This window comes from Elephantulus edwardii, unplaced genomic scaffold, assembly GCF_000299155.1.
Source record: "Elephantulus edwardii isolate Elephantulus edwardi_28Jun2011 unplaced genomic scaffold, EleEdw1.0 scaffold00302, whole genome shotgun sequence".
Taxonomy (NCBI): Eukaryota; Metazoa; Chordata; class Mammalia; order Macroscelidea; family Macroscelididae; genus Elephantulus; species Elephantulus edwardii.
The window spans coordinates 379,721-395,543 of NW_006400052.1; the positions used below are offsets into that span (position 1 = coordinate 379,721).

The window sequence follows — 15,823 nt, forward strand, 5'->3', positions numbered from 1 at the left end:
CCGGATCAGGCGCACCTTAGTCTCCAGTCTGACATTGTTGCTCTTCAGTACTCTTGAGAAGTCCCTCACAGCTGACTTTCCCAATGCAATTAGTCTCTTGATTTCCTGGCTGCTGTTACCAAGAGTGTTGACTGTGGAGCCAAGTAAACTAAAACTGTTAACTATCTCAATCTCTTTACCGTACATACTGATGCTGCCAATTGGTGAGAATCTTTGTTTTCTTGATGTTGAGCTTCAGTCTATATAGGAGGCTGTAGTCCTTGATCTTCTGCAGCAAGCACTTCAGGTGCTCCTCAGTTTCAGCAAGCAGGGTTGTGTCACGTGCATAACGCAGGCTGTTGATGATTCTTCCACCAATCCTGATGCCACTTTCCTCTTCGTATAGCCCAGTGTCTCGGATGATCTGTTCTGCATACAGATTGAAAAGGTATGGAGACAGAATACATCCCTGACAAACTCCTTCTTGATTTTGAACCATGTGGTGTCTCCTTGCTCTGTTCTGACAACAGTCATTTAAATAAAACAAGCAGATATTTCATAGTTTAAAATCGGGAAAGGTGTGCATCTAGGTTCTTTCACAATGTTTATTCAATCTGTATATTAAGCAAAAAATCTGAGAAGTTGAACTTCATCAAAAAGAAAGTCGCATCAGGATTGGAGAAAGACTCATTAACAATCTAAGATATAAATATGACACAACCTTGCCTGCTGAAAATGAAAATGACACATTTAGGGATGAAGATAAAATATAATAATAGCCTTTAACAGGATCACACCTCAACAGAGAATATAAAAATCCTCACAACTGGACCAATACATTTTTACTCCATGTATGAGTAAAACTAAAGAAGACCAAAAAACCAAACACCTTTGCCACCAGCTTGATCTGAATTCACAGTAGCCCTAAAGGACAAAGCAGAACTACCCCAGGGAATTTACAAAGCTGTAATCTTTACAGGAGACAGTCATTATTTTTTTTCTATGGAGTAGCTGGTGGGTTTAAACCTCCAATCTTTTAGTTAGCAAACGAGCACTAGACCACTATGCCACTTGGGCTCCAAACGTCATGATAAATAGAGGAACTATTGAAGTATGTCAAAGATGTCATTTTACTTGGATCCACAGTCAATCATCGAAGGAGGAGTCATGAAATCAAATGACATGCTGCACTAAGCAAACTTGCTACAAAAGACCTCTTTAAAATATCAAAACGCAAAGACATCATCTTAAGGGCCCTAGCCCAAATCATGGCACTTTCAAATACTTCATATGTACGTGACAGCTGGACAATGAGTAAGAAAGAATGGAGATATGATGTATTTGAAATTAATGGTGTTGGCGAAGAATACTACATGTACTGTGGAGTGCTTAAAGAATGAACAAATCTGTCTTGGAAGAAGCAAGCCAGAATTATCCTGAGAAGCAAGGATTAGGAGACCAGTTGGACACATTATCAGGAGGAATCAGTCCCTGAAGAAAGACATTACAGTTGATAATGTAAAACGTGTCAGCAATAAAGAAGATGCTCAGCAAGATAGATAGTCATCAGGCCAAATGACTGCAAGAAATGCTTATTTGTGCACATTCCAAAGAAAAAAGCCATAAAATAGAATGCAGACATTATAAATTATCACCAATATCACACTCAAGTAAAATCTTGCTGTAAAGAATTCAAGAACATCTGTAGCACTACATCAATAGGGAGCTATAAGAAATTCAAACCACATTCAGAAGAGGGCCTCAAGTAAGGATATCGTTCCTGTTGTCAGATGTTGACTAAAAGCAGAGAATGCCAGAAAGATGTTTTCCTGTATTTTATTGACTGTGCAAAGGCTTTCCACTGTGTGGATTATAAAAGAATAAGAATTCTAACACACTTAATTTTGTTCATGAGGCACCTGTACATTAGACAAGAAGAGAGGAAGACCCCGGATGAGATAGACTGATACAGTAACTGGGGGTTGGTGTGTCGGAATTAGTGAGATTGGTTTAGGACTGGGAAGGTTTCAGAGCTGCTGTACGTAAGGGTCACAGGCAACTCAATGACCCTCAATAAGATGTTTAAAACCAGAAAAGGTATGCACGAGAGTTGTATCGTTTCACCCCACTTATTCAAATCTCTGAGTTTCAAAAAAATAAAAGAGAATGACTGTACAAAACACAACATATATGTACTCTGCAAGCAAAAACAATTTTAAAAATTGGGGGGGAAGATAAAAGAGAAAAAATATTCAAGTTAGCAAATATTCTTCTTACTTGGACCTACAACTAATACCTAACATACAATGGTCCTAAGAATTTATCAGCCTATGGTGATGAAGGAAGTTCAAGCTGCTTTGAAGTAAATAGCAAAAAATAAGGCCACAGGAATAGATGGTATAGCAATTGACATATTTTGGCTAACAGATGCTGCCCTGGATGTGCTCACCGAGTTGTGCCAAGAAATCTGGAGAACAACCACTTGGCCAACTGACTGGAAGAGATCTATATTTGCGTTCCCATCCCAAAGAAGGGTGACCCAACAGAGTGTGGAAACTATAGAACAATCCCATTAATTTCACATGCAAGCAAGATTCTACTGAAGATTATCCAAAAACGACTGGAACAACATATCAGCAGAGAATTGCCAGAAGTCCAGGCTGGATTTAGAAGGGGTCGTGGTACTAGGGATGTTGTAGTTAATGTTAGATGGATCTTGGCTGAAAGCAAGAAATACCAGAGGAATGTATAATCTGTGTTTCATTGACTATGCAAAGGCGTTTGACTGTGTGGATCATAACAAACTGTGGCTGACTCTGAGAAGAGTGGGAATCCCAGAACACTTGATGGTGCTAATGAGAAACCTATACTTGGGCCCGGAGGCAGTCATCAGAACAGAGCAAGGGAACACTGCATGGTTCAAAATTGGGAAGGGCGTACGCAAGGGATGTGTCCTGTCTCCATACCTCTTCAACCTGTATGCAGAACAGATTATCTGGGAGGCTGGGCTCTCTCTATGAGGAGGAATGTGGGGTCAAGATTGGTGGAAAATCTATCAACAATCTGCGATATGCAGATGACACAACCCTGCTTGCGGAAACTGAGGAGGACCTGAAGCGCTTGCTGCAGAGGGTCAAGGACTGCAGCCTCCAATATGGATTGAGGCTCAATATCAAGAAGACAAAGATTCTCACCACTGGGCCGACTGGCAGCATCAGGATGGATGATGAAGAGACTGAGATTGTTCACAGCTTTAGTGTGCTTGGCTCCACAGTCAACACTCTTGGCACCAGTAGCCAGGAAATTAAAAGACGTATTGCCATGGGAAAGTCTGCTGTTAGGGACTTCTCCAAAGTACTGAAGAGTAATGGTATCTCTCTGGAGACTAAGGTATGTCTGATACAGGCCATGATTTTTGCAATCACTTGTTATGCATCAGAGAGCTGGACAATGACTAAGGAGGATAGAAGGAGAACTGATGCCTTTGAGCTGTGGTGCTGGAGAAGAGTATTGAGGGTACCATGGACTGCTAGGAAAACAAACGGATTCATCCTGGAAAGGGTTTAACCAGGTGGCTCTTTGAAGGTAAGGATTCTGAGGCTCCGTCTAACATACTTTGAACATGTTGTAAGGAGGGACCGGTCCTTGGAGAGGGACATCAGGCTCAGCAGGGTGGAGGGAAAGCGAAGGAGGGGAAGGCCCTCTATGAGGTGAATTGATTCAGTGACTGGGGTAATTGGGATGGGTGTATCGGAGATGGTGCAACTGGCACAGGACGGAGCGGAGTTTTTAGGGATGTTGTACATAGGGTCGCTATGAGTCACCAGTGACTTTGACGGCACATAACAACAACAGCATACTACATTGGGCATGTGCTGCAAAGGACCTCTTCAAAATGTTAAAGAGCAAAGATATCCCTTTGAGGACTAAGGTAGGTTTCATATGCACGTGAGATCTGGACAGTGAATAGGAAGACAGAAGAATAATCCATTCCTTTGAATTATGTTGCTGGTAAAGAATACAGAACACTGCTGACTTCTGTAAGAACAAAGAAAGCAGTTTTGACAGTACAGCCAGAATGCTTAGAGGTCAGATGTCAAGAACTTTGTCCCACTTACTTTGAGGATATTAACAGGAGGGACCATCCTTGAAGAACAAGAAGCCACTGAGAGAAAGATCCTCAAGAAAATGGATCAACCCAGAGGTTACAATGGACTCCTAACATAGCAAAAAGTGATGACGACTCAGGACTACGCATTGTCTAACAGGGTCACTCCGAGGCGGAATTGACTCAACAAAACTTAACAACAGATCGTCTCTGCACTAGGAGCAGCTTTCCTGCCACAGCCCCTCATCCCCTGAAAATGTGTACCTGCACCAAGTTTGGCCTCTCAGCTGCTGAGCCATCCATTATCTGCAGTGGTCCTGAAACAACCAGAGATACTGAGAGATGAGAATTTCAGCTGCTTGACAGCCCCACGTTCCTTGATTTCCTTTATTCCTAGTCGCAGCTTCCACACCAGCACTATCTCAAGGGATATTGACACAGCAGCCAAGGTCACTGGGGCAGGGGCTGCCACAGTAAGAGTGGCTGGCTCTGGAGCTGGGATGGGGACTGTGTTTGGGAGCCTCATCATTGGTAATGCCAGAAATCCTTCTCTGAAGCAGTGGCTCTTCTACTACGCCATTCTGGGCTTTGCCCTCTCAGAGGCCATGGGGCTCTTTTGCCTGATGGTGGCCTTTCTGATCCTCTTCGCCATGTGAAGGAGCGATCTCCACCTCCCATTCTCCCCGCCCCATGTTTCATCTATCCTATGTGTTCCTTTCCCTGTAACTCGCCAGGCAGCCTGGAAAAAGTTGACTGGCTTAGGGTTTGACTCGGCAAAGATAAAGAAATACTGTTAATAAGATGGATAAAAAAAACCAAAAAAAAACCCCAAAACTTAACAATATATACTGAGGGCTCACCAGGTGTCAGACACACTCATTCAACAGCAAACATTTACTGTAGGCTTACTGTTACACTTTCCACAAATTAATTCATTCAACATTTACAACCACTCTATTGAAAGAATTCTAATTATCTGCAGGACACAGATGACAGAACAAGCTCACAGAAGTTACAGAACCTGCTTGAGGTCACAAGGCAGCATGGGCCACATGTGTTCCCTCAATTAATTCAGAGGTCGGAAACCAGGGCACTAAATATCTGGATCTTGGTGGAGGGGTTGGATACCTGGACCCTTGAGAGGGCTGAGACACATCTTGGTTCTTTAACACCTTAAAATTATAAACAGCGACTGAGCACTTGTACAGCACCAAGAGCTTCTCACAGATGACTTCATTTAATCCTCACAACTGGTGAGATGCCCTTTTGAGCCCAATGTAAAGAGTGCTGTATATAACTCAAAGACACGGCCGCATCCCCAGGCCTGAAAAGTGCACACCACCCTGGCTCCAGGACATGACCCCACCCCACCCCCCAGTAGCTGAGCCCACTCTTATATGTCTGTCCTGCTATTATCTCCCTGTTCCTGGTATACATCCTGTCCAGGGTTGTAAGATGCCCCTGCCCACTGAGGGACATTTCACACTGCTGGAGTGCCTCACCTGAGGAGAGGAACATGGCAAGATAGGGCATGGCAGAGGCTCTGTGGTAACAGAGACCCACCAGCCTGGGGCCCTGGTGAGTAAAGAGCAAATGGCACCAAGAGGCAAACAGAACTAGGTTCTAGCCACCTTTGGCCCATTGGGGCCTAAGAGATCTCAGACAAAGTGATTCCTCCTCAAAGGCTCAGATTCTGACTCAGCTGATCCATTCCTGCAGAGGCTTTGCAAAGCCTCAAGCCCAGGGCCATGCAAAGTAGACACAAACAGAAGCCACAGTTCCAGTTACTAGTTAACAAGATCACTCTGAGATCAGACCATGCCTAGGGTTCACATACCAGCAGGACCATTTTCAGCTTCCTTGGGCAAGTCATTTCACTTTACAGTGACAGACGGTCTCAGGTTCCAAATTTCTCAGATAAGTATCATATTGCTACCTGCGTCTTATCAGTTTCCAAATGCTGTTGTCTGTTGAGTGGACTCTGACTCAAGGCAATCCCATGTGCTTTCCAGGGTCAACTTTATGAAAGCAGATTGTCAAGTCTTTAATTTTGAGGCATTGCTGCATAGACTTCAACTCCTCAAACTTTCGCTTAGCAGACAGGAGTATTAACCTTTTGGGCTTATATAACCATACATAACCTATAGGTGTTTTGAGATTCAGATAAGATCTTGTGTCCAGAAGGCCTGTCATATGTAACTAGATACTAACTGTGGAAATGATTTGCCACTTCGTGCCTCAGTTTCCCCTTCTGAAATGAGAAGTACTCATTAGGTTATCCATATAAAGCATCCTAAACTGTGTATGGCCCACAAAATGCCCACTCAAGAAATGTCAGATATTGTTTTTCATGATTATTGTTTTATTAACACTGTTCCCATCACAAGGCAAGTCTCCTTGGCGCTGGAAGGAGGTGAAAATAGAGGTATAAACCCACAGTGAAGAGACATCCCGCATAGCTACCACTGCCTCCCAGAGACTTTTCTCTCCAGGGACTGCCTGGAGGCCAGGCAGTTTGTAAGCTGTGGACCAGAAGTAACCATCTGCCCCTCTGACCACATCAACAGGCAATTCTGACTGGGTCACTCAGGGACTGTAGCCAGCCCTCAGAGACCTCTAGACTCAGGGCAAAGGGAATGGAGCAAGCCAAGCTCAAAAGCTGGCCTGGAAACAGGGGTGGTAAAAGCTGGCTTGGTGGTGGCCCTAAGTGGGTGGCTAGCTCACTGAGAAACTTGACTCGGGGTAAGCTAACTATTTTAAGCCATTCAGAGTAGCCCCTCAGCTCTGTCCCCAACTCCAAGCCTCCTTGGTCTAGGAAAAGAGGAATATTTGGGGAAAATAGCTAAACCTGGTGGAGAGCATAAACATGCCGGGCTGACTGGTAGGTAACCTGGGAAACAAAGAGAGCTTACTGACCAGGGATGGCCTGACCCTACTCTCTGGGAGGAAAGAAACCTGCCAGAGAGGTGTTCCAATTAAAAAAAAATCTTATTGCTGTCTAGTAGGAAGTGACTCATTGCTGACTCTCCAGCATGCTTTCAGGAGGCTGTATATCATACAGAAGGAGAATATCCATCTTTCTGCATCCCAGTCACTAGTGGATTCCATCTATCAGAGAAGCCTCTGAGTTAGGAGCACAAGGACACCCCTTAAAATAAGGTGAAGTCATCTGAAAGGGTTCTGGGCTGAAGTGTATGCAACATCCATGGTTCAAAGTACCCCTAAGTAACTATAAGGGTCAGGCCAGACTGCATACCTGCTGCTTCTCTGAGAAGGGAAAGAGTGGGCAAGGTTGAAGGACAGACCACAGGTAGCCTAATTACTCCAGCCCATGCCCATAGCGTTCCCACCATCTTCAAATGAGAAGAGGAGGGTACTCAAAGGTCAAGATGTCCCCAGCCACCCTGCCTAGGGTTAGAAGAATCCCTTCAAACACTCCTTCCTCCCAAATCTCAACCAGTCGCTCAGGAGCAACAAACAGTTCCTGAAACCCAAGCACCATATCCTTCCCCTCCTTTAATACTGAGGTCTATGGAGACCAAAGTTCTGCCTTCGAACATAAAAATGAAAGAACTTGCCAGACGGATGTTGCATACTTAAAAGAAGGCAAAATAATCTGAGAGGGTGCTGGGGTTCAAAGCGATCCAGTAAACATCTCAGTTCCACCCACTCCTTACCCAGTCATGAAAAAAGGACAATTCCCAATACTTGGTACTGCAACTTTTTCCAAAACAAACGCACCTAAACACACACTTTGAGCCCGCCCAGCCCCTCAAAGTTTACAGCAGACACTCCAGTCGCCTGCGCTAAAACAGCGCCCCTCTGCGGTCAGAGGAGGACCCCACACGCGGCGCAGGTTAGGTTAAGACCCCTCCCTTCCAAATACAAGCAAGGAAGGGTTCCGGGAGACCACAAAAGGTCCCGCTCCCCCCACCTTGGGTAATGCGCGCCCCCTTTACAGTTAACCCCTCACATGACCTCCGCTCTCGCCCCAGTCCCTCAAGGGTTTGGTCCTCGAAGATCCCCCTGCAACCTCAATAGTACAGTCCGTCGCCACCGCCCCCAGCCCCGGAGGGGCAGTCCTGTAGCCCCGGCGCAACCACCTCACTAAGTCTCGGAAGGTGGGGGAAAGGGGGCGTCGGGGCCGAGATCCCCGCCCGGCAGGCACCGGTGGTATGGCCCAGCGCGGTACCGCGGGGAACTCGGACGCGACCATCGGGCGCGGGGGGGGGGGGTGGAGGACTCGGGGACACGCGCTGGCGCACTCACCTGTCACCGATGGCCGCCCAGCCGCGCCGGAGGGGCTCCTCTCCAGCCCATCGCCACACTGCGCTTGCTCCCGCTTCCTGTGTTCCGCGGCGACAACAGCGGCAGAGGCGACGCTGTCTCAGAGCCAGGCCCAACGGCTCGCGCAGCGCGGCCCCCCCCGCCCCCTCCCCCCTGCCCCCGTTACCGCCCCCTCCAACCCGCTGGTCGGAAATACCGCCTCCTCCCGCCACAAACAGGAAGTGATGTAAGAGCGAGGGTGAAGGAGGAGAAGACTGGGAGCGCGCAAGCGCAGTAAGAGAACGTGCCCGAGAGCGAGGTAAACCCGCAGGTTTTTGAGCCTGGCACTTGCTCTCGTTAGGCAAGTTTAGGCCGGCCGGAGTCAGAGAAGAACCTGCGCGCAGGCGCGAGACTAGAAAGCAAGGCAGGAATGCGCAGGCGCGGTGAGACTCCGGCGCTGGCTTTCCCCGGAGGCTAACCGCATTCATTATTTCCGGGCAGTTCAGGGTCTCCATTTATATACGCTTTGATCTTGTTTTACTCCCTGCCTTTCCTCCTGGTTGTGAGTTTTAAAGAGCCCTGGAGCGGAGCTTCAGAGAGGGGTTTTTTTCTCCACTTTGTTCGTATTGGTTCTAAGTCTCTGAAGCCAAATTCGGATTTTTCATTTCTTTTTTTGCTAGTGTTGTATACAGTACCAACAAGAGGCTATTCCGTAAGCTAAGAAAGATGAGGAGGGTTGGCAAAAGAGAGGGAGACCCTCAATCAGATGGATTGACACGGTGACTTGCTGCAGTGGGATCGAGTATGTCTGAGATGATGATGGCACGGGATAGAATAGGGTGAAATGTGTTGTTCTTAGGGGTCGATATGAGCAACTGCGCCTAACAACAGTGACTGTAAATTGACTGCTTTCTGGGATCCAGTACCACATCCATAAAATGGGAATAATCATATCCACCATCTGACTGTGCTGTTGGACTATTTTGTGTTAATAGAACAATTTTTTACAGTTAGTCTACAACTGAAAGACCAATGCCATATGATTTTTACATACATAACACATTGGGATTACTTCTCTTTGGATTATTAATTAACTTGGACCCTGTGAAAAGACCTTTGCACAAATCCTGACTTAGTTACTAACTTATTAGTCTTCTAGCTCCTATTTTATTCCCTCTAATAAGCTGGATACGAAGCTTTGCCATCTTTGCCTCCAAAGAACGCTCTGGCTACACTTTCGCCAAGACTTAGCCTGTTTGTTATTTTGGCAGTCCATAGGTTATTTGGTACCCTCCTCTAACACCACAATTTAGAGACATTAATTCTTCTCGATTGATTGTCCAGGTCTCTGATGCACAGCAAGTGATTAAGAAGACTATGGCCTGATTTAGGCATAGCTTAGTCTTCAAACTAACATTACTGTTCAGCATTTTGAAGAGATCCCTGACAGCAGACTTGATCAATATGGTATGTCTCCTAGTTTCCTACTGCTGGTATCAAGGGTATTGATTATTAATCCAAGCAAGATGAAATCATTGACAGTTTCAATCTTTTCTCCATCCATTATGATGTTGACTTTTGATCCCACTGCTGCTCAGAGAGCCTCAGGAGAGGAGAGACCAGGGGATTGTCCCACTGCTGTGTTCCCAGCACTGCCCAGCGAAGATGCTAGAACAGGGTGGGCCCTTGGAAAATACTTGTTTAAAGAATTGACCCTCCCTCTAGAATCCAAACTCTTGGTTACTGTGGCATACCCTCTTTGCTCCTTCCTTCCCAGCTGAAGACTTCCCAGATGTTTCCCACATCTAAGTCTCCCCAGGCTGCCCTTCCATTTGCTTTTTATAAACTACTTGGGGCAGGCCAAGATTAGGGCTTTCTTTTTTTTGTATATATTGTCTTTTTTTTTTAATTTTATTAGTTTTAATGAACATTTACAGAGATTTTGGGTTTTCATTCATTCATTGTTGCACTGTTTTCTCCACCCTCATCCCCAGTTCGTTCTTCTTTCCCCCCCTCATGTCTGTTTTAATTGTCCAATTGCCACAGTGCTTGTCAAAGCCAGTTCTGATTAATCTCCTTTGTCAGTGTGTCCCTTGCCATTCCCTATCACTCCTCCCTGAGAGAGACTTCACCCTGATTCATAAGGAAAAGGGGATGGCGTATTCTCTTAGCTACTTCCTGCTGAAAAGGGACACCGTGGGTTTCAGGGTGAATGTCTTCTCTCACTACTCTAAAGGGCCCCCTTGGCAGTAGGAAACACATAGACTATTATGGAGATTGATTTTGGAATTTAGATGCACTGTTATTAATTGTGCTTAGCCGTACATGTTCATATCCTTGGAGATGTATCATGGAAGTGTTGCAGCCTAGAAGATACAAATTTAACTAACAAGTTAAAAGTGCATGAGTCAAAAATTGAAAAGCAATAATATTCTGAGTAGAGGTTCTAATAGTAGCACAAATCAAGTTACAGAGGTAAGGTGGTTCCATTGCCATCCTTACTCTAACTTAATTCTTTTTTTTTAAATTTAAATTTGTTATTAATTTCAGTGAAAATTTACAGAGGCTTTGGATTTCCATTCATTCATTGTTGTAGATTTGTCCCCTCCCAAGGCTCCCCACCACCAGACATTACCCTCTTGGAAAAGTAAAAGAAAAGATTCTTTCATTATTTTACAAACCCTCCCCCAGGTCCACTCCACCATGTAGCCATCGCTCTAGACTCCTGTCATGACCAAAATACCTAATCACATATCTCTTTTAAACAGTTTTCTCCCTTCTCTGTTTCAGAGCAGCATACATTATTGAACCCATCTTACTCAGTCTCTCCCCAACCCCAAGGACAGTCCCATTCTACAACAGTGGCACCATGCAATATTTGTCCCTTTGTGACTGGGACATTTCACTCAGCATAATGTTCTCCAGAGTCAACCATTTTGAGTAATATTGCATGAGTTCCTTGTTTCTTAATGCAGCATAGTATTCCATTGTGCGAATATACCACAGCTTCTCTAGCCATTCGTTTGTTGATGGGCACTTAGGTTGTTTCCAACTCCTTGCTATTGTGAACAAAGCTGCAATAAACATGGGTGTCCATAAGGGCTTTCAGATGATTTTGAGATCCTAACGCACACATACACTTGAAATATAATGAAAATCAAGGTGTCATCAAGGATGTTTACCTTTATGTGTGATGCAATGATATTTAATACTTCCCATGCCCCACTACTATTTGAGACTCTAATAAATACTTTCAAACATTAGGTGTTGCTTGAAATGGAAAAAGTGCTGGTTTAGGGAGTGGTCAGGGAGCCATGGTATTGAGGTGCTTAAAGTGTTTAGCTGCAAACTAAAAGGTTATTGCTTTGCACCCGCCAACTACTCCTTAGAGAGACTGTTAAATTACAGATTTGCAGCCCTGGTAACCCTCTCGGGTAGTTCTTCTTTGTTCTTTAGAATCACTTTTGTATTTGTTGAGTACTGGAGAGTCCAGACATACCCATAGCTGAGCCTCCAGTGGGTTTTGAAAGGCAGTAAATTGCATGGGAGGAGATTGCCCTTCTTTCTCCCTCAGAGGAGCTGGTGTATTCGAACCATGTACCTTTGCATTGGCAGCACAATTCCTTACCTCTAAGCCACCAGCCTTAGATTGAAGCTAAGCATAAGAAAACAAATATTCTCACCATTGGGCTGATTGGCAGCATCATGATAGACAGTGAAGAGATTGAGATCGTTAACAGCTTTGGTTTGCTTGGCTCCACAATCAACACTCTTGGTACCAGCAGCCAGGAAATCAAAAGACTTGCACTGGGGAAGTCTGCTGTCAGGGACCTCACCAGAGCAGTGAAGAGCAACGATGTCAGTCTGGAGACTAAGGTGCACCTGATCCATGCCATAGTCTTTGCAATTACTTGTTATACAGCAGAAATCTGGATAATGACTAGGGATGATAGAAGGAGAATTGATGCCTTTGAGCTGTGGTGCTGGAGAAGAGTATTGAATATGCCATGGACTGCTAGGAGAACAAACAAGTTTTTCCTAGAAAGGGTGAAACCAGGCTACTCCTTGGAGGCAAAGATTCCGAAGCTTCATCTGACATATTTTGAGTATGTTGCAAAAAGGGACCAGTCCTTGGAGAGGGACATCTTGCTTGGGAGGGTGGAGGAACAGTGCAAGAAAGGAAAACCTTAAATGAGATAGATTGATTCAGTGACTGGGGTAATGGGGGTAGGAGTGTCAGAGACAGTAAGATGGGCACAGGATAGAGCAGGGTTCAGAGCTGTTGTACATAGGGTCACTAGGAATTGCAGGTGACTTAATGGCACATAACAACAACAAGCCACTAGAGCTCCCTAGGAGTCAGAATCAATATAATGACAATAGGTGACATGTGGGGAAGGACTAGAACTCCCTGGCTTTGGAGTGAGACAGGCCTACCTTTTTATCACACTTCTGCTGAGTCTTTGTCAAAATGCCTTCACTTCTCTGAACACACTTCTCCTCATCTCAAAGCCGTATTTGAGTTTCACTAGTAGTTGTTACAGGCTAGGGTCTGCACTCAACACATAGCCATTGATCCTAGTCTGTCAACACAGTATTCTTGGGGCTATTATGCCAATTTTACATCAGTACCTTAAGTGGTACTTTGCATTTGTATCCCAGAATAAGTAAGGACAGAGTTGGGATTTGAACCCTGCTAGAGAGCTTTGCCAAGAGTGTTGATTGTGGAACCAAGCAAGCTGAAGTTGTTTACAATCTCAGTCTCTTCACCATCTATCATGAATCTGCCAATTGGCCCAATGGTAAGATTCTTTGTTTTCTTGATGTTGAACTTCAATCCATATTGAAGACTAGAGCCCTTGACCTTCAGCAAAAACCTCATGTCTTCCTCAGTTTCAGCAAGCAAGGTTGTTTATCTGCATAACACAGGTTGTTGATGCGTCTTCCTCCAATCCTGATGCCAAATTCCTCCTCATAAAGTGCAGCCTCCTGCATGATCTATTCTGCACATTGATTGAAAAGGTATGGAGATAGGCTACATCCCTGATGCCCACATTTCCTGATCCTGAACCATGCAGTGTTTCCCTGCTTTGTTCTGACTACTGCTTCCTGGTCCAAGTATAGGTTTTGCATTAGCATAATTAAGTTTTCTGGGATCCCCATTCTCCTCAAGGTTAGCCACAATTTGTTGTGATCTCCACAGTCAAATGCCTTTGCATAGTCAATGAAATACAGTTCTCTGCTGATGTACTACTGTTCCAGTCATTTTTGGATACTTGTCAGCAGGATCTTGCTTGTGTGTGATATTAGGGATATTGTTTGATAATTTTCATACTCTCTTCCCTTTTTTTGGATTGGGAATATAGATCTCTTCCAGTCAGTTGGCCAGGTAGTTTTCCTCCAGATTTCTTGGCATACCTGGTGAGGGCATCCAAGGCAGCAATACGAAATATTACTGAAATATTTCAATTGTATTCTATCACTTCCTGAAGCTTTTCTTTTTTTTTTTTTTTGCCAATTCCTTCAGAGCAGCTTGAACTTCCTCCTTCATCACATCTTCAAACACATGTTGTTTCATGAAATACTTTTGTGTCAGCCAATTATTTTTGGTATAATGACTCTGTACTCCTTCCGTTTCCTTTTGAGGCTTCCTGGGTCATTCAACATTCTGCCTTTAGCATCATTAAGTATTGCAACTTGAGGCTTAAACTTTGTTCTTCAGTTCCTTCAGCTTAAAAAGTGCCACATGAGTTTGTCTTGGCACCAGCAGTCAGAAAATCAAAAGACGAATTACATAGGGAACCTCTGCTGTTAGGGACCTGTCTCTAGTACTGAAAAGCAAAGATCAGTCTGGAGACTAAGGTGTGCTTGATACAGGCCATGGTCTTCACAATTACTTGCTATGTATTATTAAAGAGTTGCATAATAACAAAGGATGATTAAAGAAAGATCAATGCCTTTGAGTTATGGTGCTGGAGAAGAGTGTTGAATATACTGTGGATTGCCAGAAGAACAAACAGATCTGTCCCAGAGAGGGTGAAACCAAGCTGCTCCATGGAGGCAGGGATTTTGAAACTCTGCCTCACAAACTTTGGTCGCATGGCCAGGAGGGGCCAGTCCTTGGAGAGGGACAGCACAGAAGAGGAAGACCCAGGATGAGATGGACTGACTCAGTGACTGGAGAAATGGGATTAGGTCTGTTGGAAACAATGAGATTAGCTTAGTATAGGGCAGGGTTTAGAGCTAATGTACATAGAGTCAACTCAGTGGCACATAAAAACAGGGAGCTTTGGTGGTAAGTTACACTGTTAACCTAAAGACTAAGCATCTCTGGTAGTTCAAATCCACCAGCAGCTCCACAGGATGGACAATCTTGGTGCAATTTACAGCCTCCAAAACCTGATGAGGGTCTCTGTGAATCAGAACCAGCACAATGGCAGTGACTTTGATAGAAAACTCTGTGCATTCAGCTGATGCCATGCCTGGAAATACTGGCCCCATTCTGTTGCCAGTGTTGCTATGGCAAGCCACTTAGTTCTCTATTGGGGCGACCTCAGTCTCCCAATTTTTACATCAAGGGTGCTTGAGGAGAAAATCATCTGAAACCCCAAATCATTCGATTCCCTCTACCCTAGGATTCTAGCCTTGCAGTCAAGGAAAATGGCTTTCAGGCTTTTTTGAGATGTTACACACTTCCAGTACACATACAGTGCAGTGGGATCAAAGCATCACAAGCATTTTACTGTCAAATCCTCAGCTGTGTCATTGTCATTATGGTCAGCTGGCACCCTGGCCATGGAGTCCTTGCCACGCTGCTCTTTCACCCCAGGGGTCAGCTGCTGATTAGACCCTTGCATTCTACCTGTGGAATGATTTTTCAGGAGATCACCAAGCTGTTCTTTCTAGTCCTTCTTAGTATAGAAGCTCTACCTAGTATAAAGATGTAAAATCAAAACCAGGTTTCCTTCTTGGAAGAGGAGACTTCTACCGCTGAACCATCATTGCCCCCACTCCCACATGTGTTGTGGTTGTTGTGTGCTGTGGACTTGACCTCTTAAGTCAGAGCAGAACTTCTCCAGAAGGTTTCCTAGGCTGTCATGTTTATGGAAGCAAATCGCCATGTCTTGTGTCTTGTGGAGCAGCAGATAATCACAAACCTCCAAGCCTGCAATTAGCAGGATTTTCTCCTTAAGCCCATTTGATGTCAAAATGGGGAGGGGGGTGGAATTGTGAGTGCAAGGCCCTCAAGAGATAATTAAGTGGCTTGCAACTGCATAACCATTGCACCACTAGGGCTCGTTCTCCCCACCTGAAACTACATATAAACATGGACTGCAGCACACTTCTGGAGCGAGAAGATAAAATGTTTCCAATCTGAGGGGAGCTCTGGTGGCCTAGTGGCAAGAAGCTGCACTGCAATCCCAGAGGAACACGGTTCGAATCCACCAGATGCTCTGCCGGAGAAGGAGG

General features: G+C 44.9%; 1 protein-coding gene and 1 pseudogene across 1 annotated transcript in view; both read right to left on the minus strand.

Moving 5' to 3' along the window:
• Nucleotides 1–8,413, minus strand: part of AKT2 (v-akt murine thymoma viral oncogene homolog 2) — a 57,156-nt gene extending 48,743 nt beyond the window's left edge. The window contains exon 1 of the mRNA XM_006900891.1: nucleotides 8,357–8,413. The gene's annotated coding sequence lies outside the window, so the exon portion shown is untranslated. The remainder of the gene's footprint in view (nucleotides 1–8,356) is intronic.
• The window catches only part of LOC102845411, an 18,570-nt pseudogene continuing 11,099 nt past the window's right edge, over nucleotides 8,353–15,823 (minus strand).